Source organism: Brassica oleracea, chromosome C2, assembly GCF_000695525.1.
Source record: "Brassica oleracea var. oleracea cultivar TO1000 chromosome C2, BOL, whole genome shotgun sequence".
Classification (NCBI taxonomy): domain Eukaryota; kingdom Viridiplantae; phylum Streptophyta; class Magnoliopsida; order Brassicales; family Brassicaceae; genus Brassica; species Brassica oleracea.
The window spans coordinates 38,304,747-38,323,591 of NC_027749.1; the positions used below are offsets into that span (position 1 = coordinate 38,304,747).

An 18,845-nucleotide genomic window follows, 5' to 3' on the forward strand; every position below is an offset into this window, starting at 1 on the left:
ATAAATTCCTATGAAAAATTGGAGCGTTTTTTGCTAAGTGGTTTGCAGTTCAATTTTGCTCTCGAAGAATATAGCATATAGTGAAATTATAAAATCTTCTCTTCAGTCCTAATTAATATCTCCATTGGAAGTGCTTTAGGAACCCCTTGTGACTCATAACTTGCAATTATTCGAATTTGAGATGACACAGCGTATCGCATGCATACTTTTATTATTATAGCAAAAACATTTTCTGAAATACAAAAGAACCATTGTAGATTTCTTCTAATTTCATTGCATGTTCTTAAGCTAGGTGCAAAATACCTATATTTTTATTTTATTTAGTGCGATAATATCATGATCTGAGGCTGGTTAGCCTTGAACAGGAAGAAGTGGGATGCTCTGCTCGTGCCTAAAGAAGTTCTCTGGATCAACCTTTGATTTGATCCTCACCAATCTGTTAAAATTGCCTTTGATGTACTTAGAGCATGATTAACCCTATAATCTCATTTGAGTTTCTTAATAACTTTTTTAAATAATAAATGTTAGTTAAGAAACACCTATTTTCTATGTTCCAGTGGTAGTTTCTTAAACAAAAGTTCTTAAAAAAAAAATTAAACATTGTTTTGTTAAAATACACACTTTTTCATACACGCACACACACATTTTACACATTGAAAATACACACACGTTTGATCCAATTTTGAGCACCACTATTTTTGTCAATGTTGAAATGTTTTCATTTTTTCATATACACACACACGGATGTTGTCTTGCGAGCGATAGAATCACACTCATCACATTTGGTTCCATTACTATTGTGACGGGTAGAAGCGCAATGACGGCTATAGGGAACATGTACAACATTAAACTCATCGAATTCAACTTTTCTCTGCAAGAGACATGTTAAAAACTCCAAAACTCATTAATCTGTTGTGTTCTGTATCATTGAGTAATGATCTTCTTACCACTCGGAAGAAAGTAAAATGCCTTGAAGAACAGATTTAAAAGCTCTTGCTGCAGTTGCACTAATGCACATAATGAATCCAAACCAGTGGAAACCTGGCTCACCCTGTAACACAGATCATTAAATCATTCAAATGAAAATGTTGATTGTAAAACATGGTGATAGTTACAAGAAGAAAGTCTGAAACTTTAGATAAGACATGACTCGAATAACGCAGTCAAGTAAAAAAAAGGATGAAGCTTTATATAACACATGACTCGTAATTGTGTTTGCCCGTGTAACTTGACTTGTATACTAAACATAACCACATTCGTCCAAAGACAATGAACAAAGAAATAAGCTTTTTAGGCTTCAGACACACAAACATTCATCTCAAATATTAAAACCAAACAATGGATGGATCAGACATGTAATCAATCTACAGAGACAGAACAAATATTTTTTTTGGTAAAATGAGACAGAACAAATATCATCAAATGTGAGCTCAAAAGACATTTAAGAGTGACAATCCCTTCATCAACAGAAACGGAATCATAGTTTTTGATGGGTTCTAATTAAAGTAGGAATCTTTACCATCTTGAAACAGAGAGAATCACACAGAAACACACAAACAAGAAGCTAGATCTCGATCAAACAAGAAAGAGCATTGGTCAAGGATCCTGAGGAAAGGGAGTGAAGAAGAAGATACCTGGTTTCTGGGGCTTTACATCGGCCCATTTGGAGAGGGAGAAGTGAACCTTCTCGCGGCTCATGGATTCAGCTTTGAAAGGTTCTTTCAGGCAGTTCCTCACGATATTCGCGCAGATGTTTGAGTACCTTATATACGTCATCCCCGCCGCTCTCCAGAACGGAACCGCCGCAGTCGATGCCATCTCCGATTTTGATCGATCGAAAGTTGACACGTGGAATAAAAACCCTATTAGTAATCGGTCCTCAAAGTCCCAAGTTAAGGATCGGTAACTTTCCTTTTAATTAGTTTTGATTTAATTAAATCAATTCTTTTGTTTAAAAACCCATTAAAGATCAGCTATAATCATGGTCTTAGTTCCCCAGACTTGAGCTTTTTTGAAGTTCGATTTTGTGTGTTTTCATGTTCTGTCCCAGGTCTAGATCTCTGTAGTTCACATATGATTGTCTTGGATTGCTCGAGACATAAGGCATCATGTAACTGTACATATCTCTTATCCAGTTGATGTGCCTGCTCGGTCTCTTGTCGCTGTTTGGCCAAATCGTTACGTACAAGATCTTGAAGATGACACCTTTTCTATGTGGAAAAAGATTTCAGACTTGGGGACTGCAGACATCCTTCCTCCGTAAGGACTCCATAACATTGATGGAGAGTCTTCTTTGAGCAACTTCCTTAACATCCCCATCAGCCCAGACTGGGGAATCGGACTCATTTGGACACAATCACTCGATGTTAGACCTAGCTCCGGGAAACTCTTCTTCATAACTTTCATCAACATGCTTTTGTTTCCGAGAAACAGAGCATTGTATGACATGGTCACGGTCTTTCTTCCGTTGTTTGCAACTATGTTGAAGATCACTCGGATAAATAGCTCTTCAACAAGCTTGTCAGCGACCACTTGCCACTTTGAAAGAATCTTATTACCCACGTCTTGTTCCAACGTTTTGGTAACGGTGAACACGGTTACAGTTTTGGGAACAGGAACAAGTTTGATCTTCCATGCTAGAATTATACCAAAACTGGCTCCACCACCTCCTCTAATGGCCCAAAACATATCCTCACCCATCGAGGTTTTGTTGAGTAATTTACCGTTGGCATCAACAATCTCTGCATCTAGCACGTTATCTCCACCGAGACCGTATTTTCTCATCAAGGAACCGTATGCACCTCCTGTTATGTGCCCTCCTATGCCTAAGCTCGTACACAAACCCGCCGGAAATCCATGGACTTTGCTCTTCTCTGCAATCCTACAGGTACCAAAACAGTTTCCTGATCAACTCTACAATATCTAAGATTCATTTTTACGAAAGATTCTTCTACTCTCTTTTTTTTTTTTACGTCGAAAGTTCATTCTATTACTCAGGCTAGAGGTGGTCTGGGTAACGAGACCGGAATAAAGCAACCAATAAAAAATAACTCCCTATGGAAGGATCTTGCAGTTTTTGCTAAAAAAATCTGAAATCTGATTTCGCGCTCTTGGCACATGAGTGATGCTGAAGTCCGGGAAGCATATTTGAAGCTTCTCTATCCTCTCCAATTCCGTCGCAAAGCTTGGCCGCACATGAGGTTCCTTTATCATTACGATCAGGTCCTTACAGTCTATCCCAAAGCTCTGACATGTCAGGTGTTGAAGCATATTCTCCATTGCCCATCGCAGTGCTTCTAGTTCCGAATGCAGGGCTGATTCACGTCGAGTGATATTTCTGGTCCCCATAAGCTGTATGTTCCCACCACTGTCCATCCAAACTCATCCACATCCGCTAAAGTGAGCAGCAGATGTCCAAGATCCATCTAACAGGCAGATATTACCCAAGCTTAAGACTTGGGGTTCCTCGGTATTGTTTTCCTGTATCACTGGTTGTGGCACTTCATTCGCATCAAACCAGGCTTGGTATTCACTTTCTGCATATCTAACCAGCTCTAATGGGTCTCTGTCTATCCCCCTGAAGAGCTTGTCATTCCTAGCCTTCCAGATATACCAGATTATCCAGGGATAAGGATCCATGTCTTGTGCTGGCTCAATGATGCCGTTTTTCCTCAAGAATAGGTAATCCATGTTTGTGTAGACGCTTGATACTGGGAATAAATTTGGACTTGTTGGAGTTGATGATAATGACCAGGCCTGCAGAGCTGGTGGACACTCAAAAAAGGCATGGGTTACTGATTTTTTAGGTTCTCCGCATCTTGGGCAGTAGTTATCACACCTCATATTGCGTCTTACTAAATTCTTTGTTACTGCCACAAGACCAGTTAACAATTGTCATATTATTTAGGTATAATATCAATATTTTATATTTTGTATATATTGAATGTACTTGTATTTTTAATTTCTTTAACATATTTTATTTTAAAATTAAAATTAAAATAATTGAACATGAATATATAATTCACTATAATAGGAAATTATTTGTAAAAAAAAACGAATCAGAACATAATATTAATTATCAATACTTAAATAAATATATGACTGAATATTTTATATACTATATTTTAAGACTAAATAAACAATATTATCCCAATAACTTATTAGCGTAGAGTTGCTGCTCTCGGTGCTTTGCTTTGTGAAGGGTTGGCCAACGCCTTTGCCCATATTTTTGTAGATCTTTTAACCATTTAATTATTTAGAGGTTGTTGGTTTTGAATAGAAATCTGAGAATGTCTGTTGTGGGAGACAGGAAACATGAACATGTGATTGATTTTCCTATGTTAGCAGATTTTGTAATGATGTTCGTCTAGCTTACCTTTTTTTCTAACGGTTGCTTGGCTTAATAAGTTGTTTAGGCCTGGGCAAAATAACCGGAACCGAAGAACCGAACCGGAACCGAACCGAAATACCCGAAACCGGAAACGGACCAATACCCTCAAATACCCGAACGGTTCCTATATTTTTATATCCGAAATAACCGAACCGAACCGGAACCGAACCGAGAACCGAACGGGTACCCAAATATATAAAAATATTAATTATATATACATATAACATCATTAAATATATATTTTAAATTTAAAATTCTATTAAAAGTATCTGAAAATAGTTTATGATAACTAAATTATTATAAAATATCTAAACTACCCGAAAGTATCCGAAAGTATCCGGATAGTTTTATCCGAAATATACTATCCAAATCCGAACCGGATCCAAATGAGAACCGAACTTTTTCCGAATATTTTTCGGTTCCTACATTTAGTATCCGAACCGAACCGAACCCGAAACTATCCGAACCGAACCGAACCGAAAATAGGTCAAGTACTAAATGGATCCTCTAGCTTCTATCCGAACTACCCGAAACCTGAAATACCTGAACCGAACCGAACCGATACCCGAAATGCCCAGGCCTAAAGTTGTTAGTAGCTACACGGTTGTTAATTTCTTTGCTTCTGGAGGGACCATGATGCAAATCTGGCTTATATAATAAGTTGGGAAGATGTTTTAGTGTTTCCTATTTTCTACGATTAATGTTTGACTTTTGGTACGGTTATCATTATTTCCTTAATTGCTTTTACTTATTCTGCACTCAGAATCCACCTATATATTAAATGAGAAGTCACTTTAATGAATTTTGGTGACATATCGCTCATAGGTAAAGTTTTTCAAGAAATTGTTATAATTTGATTGGTCGATTGTTCTTAATTTTTATTTATTTAATTTATATTTAAAAATTTAAGGTAAGTCTAAAATCTTTTAACATCACTTGCCATATAATCTAAAGAATATTACAAATAACAATTTATGGAAACTAATTCTCGAAATTATAGAAAGATTAATAATATTTTATTTATTACTTTTAATATTTATAAACTATAAAATATAATGAACGAAAAATTTATATAAGATAATTATAATAGTTTTATACTCTACTTGATGAACTGTATTCGAATATAATTATATAATAACTATTTTTAATATTACAAAATCCAAACATGTTTATTAATATTATTTTTACATTATTTATTGTTGTTTAAAGAATAAATTTATCAGAATTTTAAAATAATTTATAAATTGTTATAAATTATTTATAAAAATATAAACCTACTATATATTGATTGAGAAGTCACATAAGTGATTTTTTATTACGTGTCGATCATAAATGAACTCTTCAAATTGTTATAATTTGATTGGCCGATGATTTTTAATTTTATTTATTATAATTATATCTAAAAGAAAATGATAATTCAATTACAACTTTCTAAAATAATCTACATAATTTTAGAAATAATTATTTATGGTAACTAATTGTTGAGACTATGAAAGAGTAATAATGTGATCAAATTTTTTATATATTTATAAACTACAAAAAATAAGAAACAAAAATGTTTATTTGAATTGATATAATGATTTTATTTTTGTATAGAAAGCCTTATATTTGTATATAAATTATCATAATAACTATTAATGTCTAATAAATTCCATGCATGCTTTATAAATCATTTATTAAATTATAAATAAATTTATAAAATTAATTATATTGTAGACATGGATCTTTAAAATGTAATTTACATTGATGTTTTAATTAATTGTAACGTTTATAATAACTTACCTTAATTTTCTATTACTTGCGCAAGTTGCTAATATTTATTGCATTGTTTAAATGTAATTTACCTTATTGTTTTTAATAACTTACCTAAGTAACCTTAATGTTTATAATTTTTTGCCCGTTTATTTATAACTTTACCATTTTTTGAATTCTCCTATTAGTTGCGCAAGTTGATAATAGTTAATGCATTCTAATTTGTTAGCTCGCTTTTAATAATTTACCATTTTTGAATATGAATTACTTGCGCAAGTTGGTATTGTGTTTATTGCATTTCACCTTATGGCGATATAATTTTAATTTCTTACTTGATAAAAATCATTTCGAAAACGTCATTTATTATGTAAAATATCCCCTAATAAATGTCTAACGTGGAAGGTGGACTATATATATAACTAAGACCCCAAACGTCTAACGTCTTACAATACAACTATTCTCTTTTCCTAACAATTTTTAAAAACCCGTCTAAAGATACATGGCGTATTGAAGTACGGATTCTTCGCTTGTGGAGAAATTATAACAAAGAATCCGGCAACACCATGGAAATGGTATTTGTTTTTATTACTACATTTTTCAAAACTCAGAATCGTCATATATTATATTTACTTTACAATGAACAATATTTTTTTTTATAGTGTTTCAAAACTACTTATTCTGCTTTCCGTCAACTCTTATAATTTATTTGTCTAACTCATAACTTTCATATATTCGATCAGGGACAAAATTTCATGCTTTAGTTTGTGAACAGCTCATCAAAAAATTTGAAGGTTGTCCAGTTATTCAAAGTGTACGATGCTATTGGTGATTATCGGACAAACTCTCATCCGTACAAAATTGGGTTCTTCCACGCGACTTTTGTTGCAAAACCAAATGATTTTCCAAGTGAAGTTCCCGAGAAGTATTTGGCTGATTACACTGAAATTCCTGGTGGAAAAGCTGATAATAGCTATTTGGTTGGTAAATAATTTTCAACTGGGAATTGTTCATGCACTAATAATTTATATATGATTTTAAGGCTATTAATCTGTTTATTAAATAACTTTAATATTATAGCTACTTAATTGAATTTTTAATGTTTAGATATTCTTTTGGTTTTGTATTATTTGTGTTAATTTAATTATTTTTATTTTGGAATGTAGATGTTATTGGTCAAATAGTTAACTTCGGTTCGCTTGAAAACAAATTGATAAAAGGAAAAGATAACATGAGGCTCTTGATTGAGTTACGTGACCAAAAGTAAGCTTAAGTACTTTACTTTTTCTTATTTGCTACCTAAATATGTATATTAGATTTATTAACTTAAGTTTATATTATACAATAATGAGAAGATGATGTGTACTCTGTAGGGTCGTTATGCTAAACAAGTATACGATTATAGTATGAGTAACATGCCCACAATGATTATTTGTGTTAGTTCTCTTCTATTAAAGAGTGAAAAGGTATATAATACATCTATCTTTCTAAAATAATTATATGTACAACATGTTAATAAAATCTATATATTGTAGGTGCTTACTCCATATCTAGCGGGTGGAATTCAATCCAAATTTTACTCAACCCAACATGGATTTGGTTGACCTGTTCAAAACAAGGTACTACTCCAGTTAGTACTCTTTTGTTAGCTAATTTACCTTGGCAACATAATACAATGTTTTTATAAGCTTGATTTATCTTGATTTTGCAGTCTCACTAATGATTCACTTGCTCATACAAACGACGATAGTACCCAATGGTCTGTTGGTACTGCTGCATCTGTTCGTGCCAAATTTTTTGTTATTAATGAGAAAAGAACCATAAGAGAGATCATTGATAGTACTCTGATATATAAACTATGCATATGAAGCTCTATTTATAATAACATAGATCCATGAGAAATAATATATAGCATCTTGAAAATATATGCTAGCTAAAATTTATAAAATTATATATCTATGAAATTATTTTATTTCGTACAACTGCTTACAAAATTTAATAATTTTTTGCAGGTTTTAATGGATTTTGTTTTCTTTATCGAAAATGGTACTTCTTAATTTATATTACTTATGGATTATATTCTGGTTTTTATTATATTTTCTTTAAATATGTCATTATTTTTAAATACAATGGAAGATATATAGAGTTGGCAATCCAATCTCTTTGGCAAAACTTAATATACAGAATATGTATGCATATGAAGCTCTATTTATAATAACATAGATCCATGAGAAATAATATATAGCATCTTGAAAATATATGCTAGCTAAAATTTATAAAATTATATATCTATGAAATTATTTTATTTCGTCCAACTGCTTACAAAATTTAATAATTTTTTGCAGGTTTGTTTTCCTTATTGAGAATTGTACTTCTTAATTTATATTACTTATAGATTATATTTCGACTTTTATTATATTTTCTTTAAATATGTCACTATTTTAAAACGAAAAATATAAACGTAAATATATTCGTCACCAAAAATACACAGTTACAACATATATACAATACAATTCTACTTAGTGATAATATAAAATCTGTAACGTCAACAACTGTATAATATTTATTCCACATTTTGAATATTTTTATGTCCGCACAGGGTGCGGGCTAGTCACCTAGTATACTTTAAAAAAAGAAGGTAATATTGTTGGGCTTTGAGTATAATCAACTAATAACAAACCTGATTTAATGAAACGCAGAGTTTCATTTAAGCGGACACGTGGCGCGATGTGGGAGCTCGACTTTCTGACATGAAGTTCCATGTGGCAGCCTCACAGGAGAGAAAACCTTCGTATATTTTGTTCTCTAATGAATTTAAAATGGTTTATTTGATTTATTTGATAATAGTTAGTAATAGTAGTGTATTACTTTGTTTTGTAATTTTTTAGGTCAAAAGAAAATAGCATAAATGGTTTTGATAGATTAATGCAATAAAAATAGAATAAATAGCTGATAGTTGCACAAAATAAATATAGTTGAATTTAAAACATAAAGTAAAGTCAATGAAAAAAAGTTGAGTGATACATGAGTATGTTGATTAATAATGTAAATTCCCTATTGTTTGAATAAGTTGCTCCTACTCGGCAATAAATAAAATAAACAAAAATATTAAAGCAATAACCCTGTTCATCCAAAACGGATAATTTGAAAACAGAAACCGATTTATCTAATACAACAATATGTTTTTTATATTTTATCAGATATCATATATTTAATATAAATTACACTAAGACTTTATAAACTAATTCAGTCCATTACTAATTAGTAAAGATAATTTAGTCAAGTTAATATACATCAATATTAATCGTTATTATCATTAATACTTAATTATTATAATAAATTTGATATTTTAAATAATTATTATTTTAAAATATACTTATTCAACATATTTATTAGTAAGAGTTCTATAAAAAATTGAAATTTTACAAATATATTATTATTATTATTAAAAGAATTATAATTATATTTACATTTAGATACTAACAAAAAAATCTTAATTTGAAAAAATAAATAAAATATTTCCTCTAACACTATGTCTGTCCTAAGAGATCGATCGAGTGACTTGTCCTCTATGTGTATCATGTCGACATTCAAAAGTACATTTCGAAGTATATGGGAGAATTGCCAAGTGTGACTCAAAATTTGGAGTCAAACCCAAAACAATACCCCAACTTGGGTCAAAGGCAAAAGTAACCTAAAAGGCTATTGAAATTACAACTATCCCCTTGTGACCAAACAAAAAAACGGAATTCTTTTTACGTTTCTACCCCTCGCAAGTCGTCTGTTTAGACGACTTGAAAATAAGTCGTCCAGACGACTTAACTTAAAGTCGTCTGGACAGTTAGTCTTAAACATAATTTAAAAATTTTGTAAAAAATATTTTGATAAGTGAAAAATGGGAATTATGTAATTAACATATGTCTTAGGAGGTATAAATTAAGATATAACAAATTTCAATTGTTTTCAGCATAGATGAGTGAAAGTAGTGAGTCATGATATTCTTAAGTTTATGTTTCATCAACATATATTGTAGTATTGTATGTGTTCTTAGGGTTAGATTTTGGAAAGAATTAAAACCGTTTTTGAAAATTTTTAAAATTACTTATGCGTGTTCATTTCTGTGTATAGTAAACACTATTTAAGTATAATTTGATTTTATAACGTGGTTAGTTAGTTAATCTAGTCATTTTAGTTTAGGGGTTCATTTTAGGGTCTAGGACGACTTAATATTTTGTCGTCTGAAAACAGACGACTAAATATTAAGTCGTCTGTTGTACATTATCAGCCAGAATAAGTCGTCTAAACCGGACCAAACCTTAAAGTTTACCAATGTAATTTTAAAGCTAACCGGATTATTTACCCAATATATAAGGTGATTTTTATTTTTTTTGTTTCATTTTTCGCGAAATTCAGAAACCCTAACAGTTCTCCCTCTCAAAGGCGATTTCGAATTCCCACGATTTCCGAACAAACCATCGTTCTCAACATCGGCTATCTATCTCACTTCATTCTCACCGTTGTCGCCGCAGCTTCTTCTAACCCTAGCCGCGCCGATTCCTCTAAACCCTAGCGCCGCCGATTCCACTATTTCCGAACAAACCGTCGCCCTCGCCACCGTGGTCACCAACGTTCTAAACACTAGCGCCGCCGCTTCTTCTAAACCCTAGCGCCGCCGCTTCTTCTCTGTAAACCTTAGCGCCGTTTCTCTGTAAACCCTAACGCCGCTAAGTCATCAATCTCGAGGAAAAGATGAACATAAAACGTTGTCTCTATCAATTTACTCATTCTCACCGTTTCACGTTTATTTTTTCAGATCTATAACCGCAATGACGAGTACTCCAACTCCTTCTGCGACTGGAAGACTTGTAAGTAATTTAAGTCGTCTACTAAGTCGTCTGGACTTATATTGTTGTCTTTGATTATTTTGCAGACAAAAAGGATGGATATTCCAGAACTCCCCCGTAGGTTATACACATCAGGGGAAGAACCAGAAGCCCACAATAGCATTTCGTATCATACGGATAACAGCAAGTTGCATACTGCTCTTAGGAAAGCTCTTACTGATGACGAATTTGAAGAGCTCAAGGAGTCGAGTTTGGGAGTTTTCATCAAGTTCAAGGAGCAGGGATTTGGTTGGGCTTCAAGGCTGGTTCACTACATGCTCAGTTTCAAGCTGGACATTAAGAAGAAGTATGAGATGTGGTCTCTCGTTGGTCCAGAACCTTTGAGGTTTTCACTGTTAGAGTTTGAAAACCTCACTGGTCTAAACTGCGAGTACATCGAGGACCTTGAGACACCAAAATGTGACGTTACCCCAGAGATGGTTTCTTTCTGGGGGATGCTGGGAGTTCATCTGGAAGCTGGGCCAACTACTGATCAGATAATAGCAGCACTGAAGAGATGCGGGGATTGGTCCAGGGAAGATCGCAAGCGGCTCGCGTACCTCTCCATCTTCACTGGATTCATTGAAGGGAGAAAGTTTTCAACCGCTACACGATCTACTCTGGCAAGGCTAGTGATGGATTTAGAACGGTTTGAGAATTATCCATGGGGGAGAGTCGCGTTTAAGGTGCTGATGGACTCTTTGTGGAACAAAGAAATTGCTGGCTGTTACACCGTGGATGGGTTTATACAAGTTCTTCAGGTCTAGACGTACACAGCTATGCCGGAATTGGGTGCTAGTATTGGTGGTCCCAGAGCAGACAGTCCGTCTCCACCGATACTGGCTTACGAGGGCAGCAGAGGCCGCAGATCAATGAAAGCTGCTATCTTGAGTCAGGTATTTACTTCAATCCAAAAGACTGCGCAGACGACTTATTATAAGTCGTCTGGAAAGTCTTCCATCTGGACGACTTATTAGACGACTTATAATAAGGCGTCTGGAAAGTCTTCCCAGCTGGACGACTTATCGGACGACTTAATTAAGTCGTCTGGAAAGTCTTCCATCTGGACGACTTATTAGACGACTTATAATAAGGCGTCTGGAAAGTCTTCCCAGCTGGACGACTTATCGGACGACTTAATTAAGTCGTCTGGAAAGTCTTCCATCTGGACGACTTATTAGACGACTTATAATAAGGCGTCTGGAAAGTCTTCCCAGCTGGACGACTTATCGGACGACTTAATTAAGTCGTCTGGAAAGTCTTCCATCTGGACGACTTATTAGACGACTTATAATAAGGCGTCTGGAAAGTCTTCCCAGCTGGACGACTTATCGGACGACTTAATTAAGTCGTCTGGAAAGTCTTCCATCTGGACGACTTATTAGACGACTTATAATAAGGCGTCTGGAAAGTCTTCCCAGCTGGACGACTTATCGGACGACTTAATTAAGTCGTCTGGAAAGTCTTCCATCTGGACGACTTATTAGACGACTTATAATAAGGCGTCTGGAAAGTCTTCCCAGCTGGACGACTTATCGGACGACTTAATTAAGTCGTCTGGAAAGTCTTCCATCTGGACGACTTATTAGACGACTTATAATAAGGCGTCTGGAAAGTCTTCCCAGCTGGACGACTTATCGGACGACTTAATTAAGTCGTCTGGAAAGTCTTCCATCTGGACGACTTATTAGACGACTTATAATAAGGCGTCTGGAAAGTCTTCCCAGCTGGACGACTTATCGGACGACTTAATTAAGTCGTCTGGAAAGTCTTCCATCTGGACGACTTATTAGACGACTTATAATAAGGCGTCTGGAAAGTCTTCCCAGCTGGACGACTTATCGGACGACTTAATTAAGTCGTCTGGAAAGTCTTCCATCTGGACGACTTATTAGACGACTTATAATAAGGCGTCTGGAAAGTCTTCCCAGCTGGACGACTTATCGGACGACTTAATTAAGTCGTCTGGAAAGTCTTCCATCTGGACGACTTATTAGACGACTTATAATAAGGCGTCTGGAAAGTCTTCCCAGCTGGACGACTTATCGGACGACTTAATTAAGTCGTCTGGAAAGTCTTCCATCTGGACGACTTATTAGACGACTTATAATAAGGCGTCTGGAAAGTCTTCCCAGCTGGACGACTTATCGGACGACTTAATTAAGTCGTCTGGAAAGTCTTCCATCTGGACGACTTATTAGACGACTTATAATAAGGCGTCTGGAAAGTCTTCCCAGCTGGACGACTTATCGGACGACTTAATTAAGTCGTCTGGAAAGTCTTCCATCTGGACGACTTATTAGACGACTTATAATAAGGCGTCTGGAAAGTCTTCCCAGCTGGACGACTTATCGGACGACTTAATTAAGTCGTCTGGAAAGTCTTCCATCTGGACGACTTATTAGACGACTTATAATAAGGCGTCTGGAAAGTCTTCCCAGCTGGACGACTTATCGGACGACTTAATTAAGTCGTCTGGAAAGTCTTCCATCTGGACGACTTATTAGACGACTTATAATAAGGCGTCTGGAAAGTCTTCCCAGCTGGACGACTTATCGGACGACTTAATTAAGTCGTCTGGAAAGTCTTCCATCTGGACGACTTATTAGACGACTTATAATAAGGCGTCTGGAAAGTCTTCCCAGCTGGACGACTTATCGGACGACTTAATTAAGTCGTCTGGAAAGTCTTCCATCTGGACGACTTATTAGACGACTTATAATAAGGCGTCTGGAAAGTCTTCCCAGCTGGACGACTTATCGGACGACTTAATTAAGTCGTCTGGAAAGTCTTCCATCTGGACGACTTATTAGACGACTTATAATAAGGCGTCTGGAAAGTCTTCCCAGCTGGACGACTTATCGGACGACTTAATTAAGTCGTCTGGAAAGTCTTCCATCTGGACGACTTATTAGACGACTTATAATAAGGCGTCTGGAAAGTCTTCCCAGCTGGACGACTTATCGGACGACTTAATTAAGTCGTCTGGAAAGTCTTCCATCTGGACGACTTATTAGACGACTTATAATAAGGCGTCTGGAAAGTCTTCCCAGCTGGACGACTTATCGGACGACTTAATTAAGTCGTCTGGAAAGTCTTCCATCTGGACGACTTATTAGACGACTTATAATAAGGCGTCTGGAAAGTCTTCCCAGCTGGACGACTTATCGGACGACTTAATTAAGTCGTCTGGAAAGTCTTCCATCTGGACGACTTATTAGACGACTTATAATAAGGCGTCTGGAAAGTCTTCCCAGCTGGACGACTTATCGGACGACTTAATTAAGTCGTCTGGAAAGTCTTCCATCTGGACGACTTATTAGACGACTTATAATAAGGCGTCTGGAAAGTCTTCCCAGCTGGACGACTTATCGGACGACTTAATTAAGTCGTCTGGAAAGTCTTCCATCTGGACGACTTATTAGACGACTTATAATAAGGCGTCTGGAAAGTCTTCCCAGCTGGACGACTTATCGGACGACTTAATTAAGTCGTCTGGAAAGTCTTCCATCTGGACGACTTATTAGACGACTTATAATAAGGCGTCTGGAAAGTCTTCCCAGCTGGACGACTTATCGGACGACTTAATTAAGTCGTCTGGAAAGTCTTCCATCTGGACGACTTATTAGACGACTTATAATAAGGCGTCTGGAAAGTCTTCCCAGCTGGACGACTTATCGGACGACTTAATTAAGTCGTCTGGAAAGTCTTCCATCTGGACGACTTATTAGACGACTTATAATAAGGCGTCTGGAAAGTCTTCCCAGCTGGACGACTTATCGGACGACTTAATTAAGTCGTCTGGAAAGTCTTCCATCTGGACGACTTATTAGACGACTTATAATAAGGCGTCTGGAAAGTCTTCCCAGCTGGACGACTTATCGGACGACTTAATTAAGTCGTCTGGAAAGTCTTCCATCTGGACGACTTATTAGACGACTTATAATAAGGCGTCTGGAAAGTCTTCCCAGCTGGACGACTTATCGGACGACTTAATTAAGTCGTCTGGAAAGTCTTCCATCTGGACGACTTATTAGACGACTTATAATAAGGCGTCTGGAAAGTCTTCCCAGCTGGACGACTTATCGGACGACTTAATTAAGGAGTACAGTGTCTCCGCTGAGCGATTCGGTCTCCCGCTGAGCATAAATGTTTTTCCACATACTTTGTTACCCAAAACGTGTTTGTCCCATGTTTGACCAGCTTCATCATTATCACCAACATCATTAGGTTGGAGAAGACCTTGTGTGCAAACGAAGTCATCTCACCTAGTTTAAGGTACGAATTTGAATTTTTTTTCAAGATCTGTTCGCGTAGAAGACTTACTAGTAAGTCATCTGTATGTAGAAGACTTACTGATGAGTCTTCTGGTCAAACGGACGACTTAAATTAAGTCGTCCAGCTTTGTTTGTTAAAAAAAAACACTTCAGACGACTTATATATACGTCGTCTATGAGAAACGGGCTAGTTTTGCATTTGACCGAATCGTGTCAGATCTTTGACTATTTCTGGACGACTTATAATTCAGTCGTCTCTGGGAAAGTTAAAATTTCAATATTTTATGAAAACTTGACGACTTACGTGTAAGTCGTCCTAGGTTAGTTTTGTAATTGAAAAATAAAACTTCATAATTTAACTTTAACCAGACGACTTAATATAAAGTCGTCCAGCTAAACGACTTAATTTAAGGTCGTCCGGGATAAGCAAGGTTTGACCAGAAAATTGGGAAAAATTCTGGACGACTTTGCTTTCCCCGGACGACTTTAAATTAAGTCTTCTGGAGGGACGACTTTATATTAAGTCGTCTGGTTAAAGTTAAATTATGAAGTTTTATTTTTCAATTACAAAACTAACCTAGGACGACTTACACGTAAGTCGTCAAGTTTTCATAAAATATTGAAATTTTAACTTTCCCAGAGACGACTGAATTATAAGTCGTCCAGAAATAGTCAAAGATCTGACACGATTCGGTCAAATGCAAAACTAGCCCGTTTCTCGTAGACGACGTATATATAAGTCGTCTGGAGTGTTTTTTTTTAACAAACAAAGCTGGACGACTTAATTTATGTCGTCCGTTTGACCAGAAGACTCATCAGTAAGTCTTCTACATACAGATGACTTACTAGTAAGTCTTCTACGCGAACAGATCTTGAAAAAAAATTCAAATTCGTACCTTAAACTAGGTGAGATGACTTCGTTTGCACACAGGGTCTTCTCCAACCACCCAGAACCTCAAACGAAAGCAACCGTAAGTCAAAACGAAAGAAATATGGCTCTGCAACCATAGCCCATATTTTGAATCAAAAGCTTGAGTTTTTTGGATGAATATAGAGAGAAAGTGAAAGAAATGTTGTTTTTAGTTCATAACAATTGAAACAGAGAGAGTGTAAAGAGATTTACGTGCATTAAAGGGCATTAAAAGCTCCAAACAGTTCGTACAAGGTTGTTGCCACTATTCATTGCAGTGGCAGTATTGTAAATACTTGAAGAAGATGAGGTTGAGACAGTAAAGAAGCCATTTTCGAAAAAAAAAAAAAAAATGTTAATGGCATTTTCGTAGATAAAGTGCAGGTGTGGGGTTAAAATCTCAAAAAAAAAAGGAGTCAAAAGAAAAGGTTAGTTTTCTGTTTGACTCCAAGTTTTGAGTCACTTTTGCAAAAAGGCCTTTAATTATAGTTGTAATAAGTTTCCTCATAACGACAACCCCGCATTTGTAATTGTTTTTTTCTATTTTGATATTTTTAAAATTTTAAAGCTAAACTCCAATTATTATATTCAGACTCTTACACTCTAAACCTAGACTTTATACTCCAAATCACAAAATTTAAACACTAAATCTATTTTTCTTTGTACTTTTGATAGCAGATAGAAGTATTTCTTGTGTTTGAGAGATGAGGTGAAAAATAATAGTGCTACGGTGTGACGGCTTACTGTGAGAAATTGTATTGTTACGTAAACGTCAATCAAAGCAGCAGGTGTTGTATCATGTATAGAATATTAGATTAAAACCGTCTGATAAGCAGCCAAGTACTACATTATTGCTTATCGGAGCCAATTACAATCTCAAGATCTCAAAGAGACCTTGAGCCCATACACGAGACCTTTCTCTCTGTGTCCTCTACAATTCCCAGAAAATAGCCAACCTCCCACAGACTCTTAAGACTCATTATTTATATCTAAACGATACAACTCAAGACTCAACAAACTTTCCCGCCTAAGTTTGTTACACCACCTCCACGTCATCACTGCTTCTTGATTGGATCAGCTCAACCTTGGCACTAATTATCACCGTCTCTGTTGAATGGCCTATCCTCTGTAACATAAAGGAGCGAGGCCGAACGTTGCATCTGGGAAAGTATTTCACAGGTCCTTAATTTGTTGGTTTGGGAAAGTATGTTTGTTTCCTTAGCGTGCTTGAACTGCGATTTAAAGTATCTATGTTTGTATAAATGAGACTATATATATGAGGGTAGCTAGTGTGGTAAAATATGTGCTTAGGATTACCGCTGGTCTAATCACAACGCTATTGCACATAAGGGTGGCTCGAAGTTACAAAGTGGTAGATGATCTTCCTTTTTAACTCTACGACAGAACCACAGTTGCCTAATATTATCGGAATTTCTGTAAAGTTGGTATATTGTGATATGCTGCATTTCAATGTTTCACTTCGACATGGGTTTTGTTTCTTTGGGAATAAATGTACTGTATAGAAGCATATACAACTTATCGGGTTAAGTTAGTTGGCATGTGCAAACAGCTGTCTCATTCATTTTACTGAACAATTGAATAACGACGATAACAAATATGGTATATAATTATATATTAGTAATTAATATAGACACCACAACGAAGAAAATTGAGTTCTATAATAAGGACTTGCTAAAGCATTATTTAAGTGAAACTTGGGAGTGGTAATGACTTTTGGCTAACCGGCAACCTTGGCATTATGAAATAAACTTCTCCACCTGATTTTGTATTAATCTTTTGGAACTCATACAAGTTTGCCTTGAGAAGTTTCACATATTATTAACAGGTGCTCCTACAAAACTCCTACAAAACAAAGATTTTTAAATTAATTGCATCAGAGGCAGACGCAGTCCCAGGTTACACATTCTACATTGAATCTCATCAACAAAAAAATTCTACATAAAAGCTTCTAGAAACATCGTAAGTAAGATGATCAAAAGTAATAAAGACATAATCCTCCACTTACCCGAAAGAAGAAGTCATACAATCGAAAGCGATGGTATTTGTCAGCGGGATCATGCTGATTGACATATTTGAGAAGTTTGATCTTATCACGGCTCTGGTCAAAAAAATCTTTCTAGTTCTTTATGATCTTTACATAGACATCAATGCCTGTGTGGAGGTCATTATCAGATCTTGAAGAACTGAGACACCAAGGTCTTCCGTCTCCATCATGATTCTTCTACTTTCTCTGATTTTTTCGCTAGACTGATCAAGCCTCTCCACGGACATAGCCAACCTCTCTCTTTGATCAGTAGAAACCTGGAAATAAAAGCCTTAATTAAGTTTACTCTTATCTACTTCCCCTTGATGAATTTAATAACTAAGAAATTTGAGAAGAAGTTCAGTAATATGTTTGTAACCTGACGATACCGACAGCGTGGGAATCATCACATGCCTATTGCTATAGCTTCTTTGAACATTTTGAGCATTAAATATAACACCATCGGTTATCGGTTTGAATCCTGATCACCTTGCCGGTACTGAGAAACTCAATTGGCTATGATCAATGAGAGAACAAAGACAATCAGATGGGTCAATTTACAGTGCTTAGAATTGTAGCCTTGCTTTTGGAA

General features: G+C 35.6%; 1 pseudogene; it reads right to left on the minus strand.

The window, feature by feature from the left end:
- Nucleotides 1-351: 351 nt before the first annotated feature.
- LOC106324167 overlaps nt 352-18,845 on the minus strand; it is a 34,097-nt pseudogene continuing 15,603 nt past the window's right edge.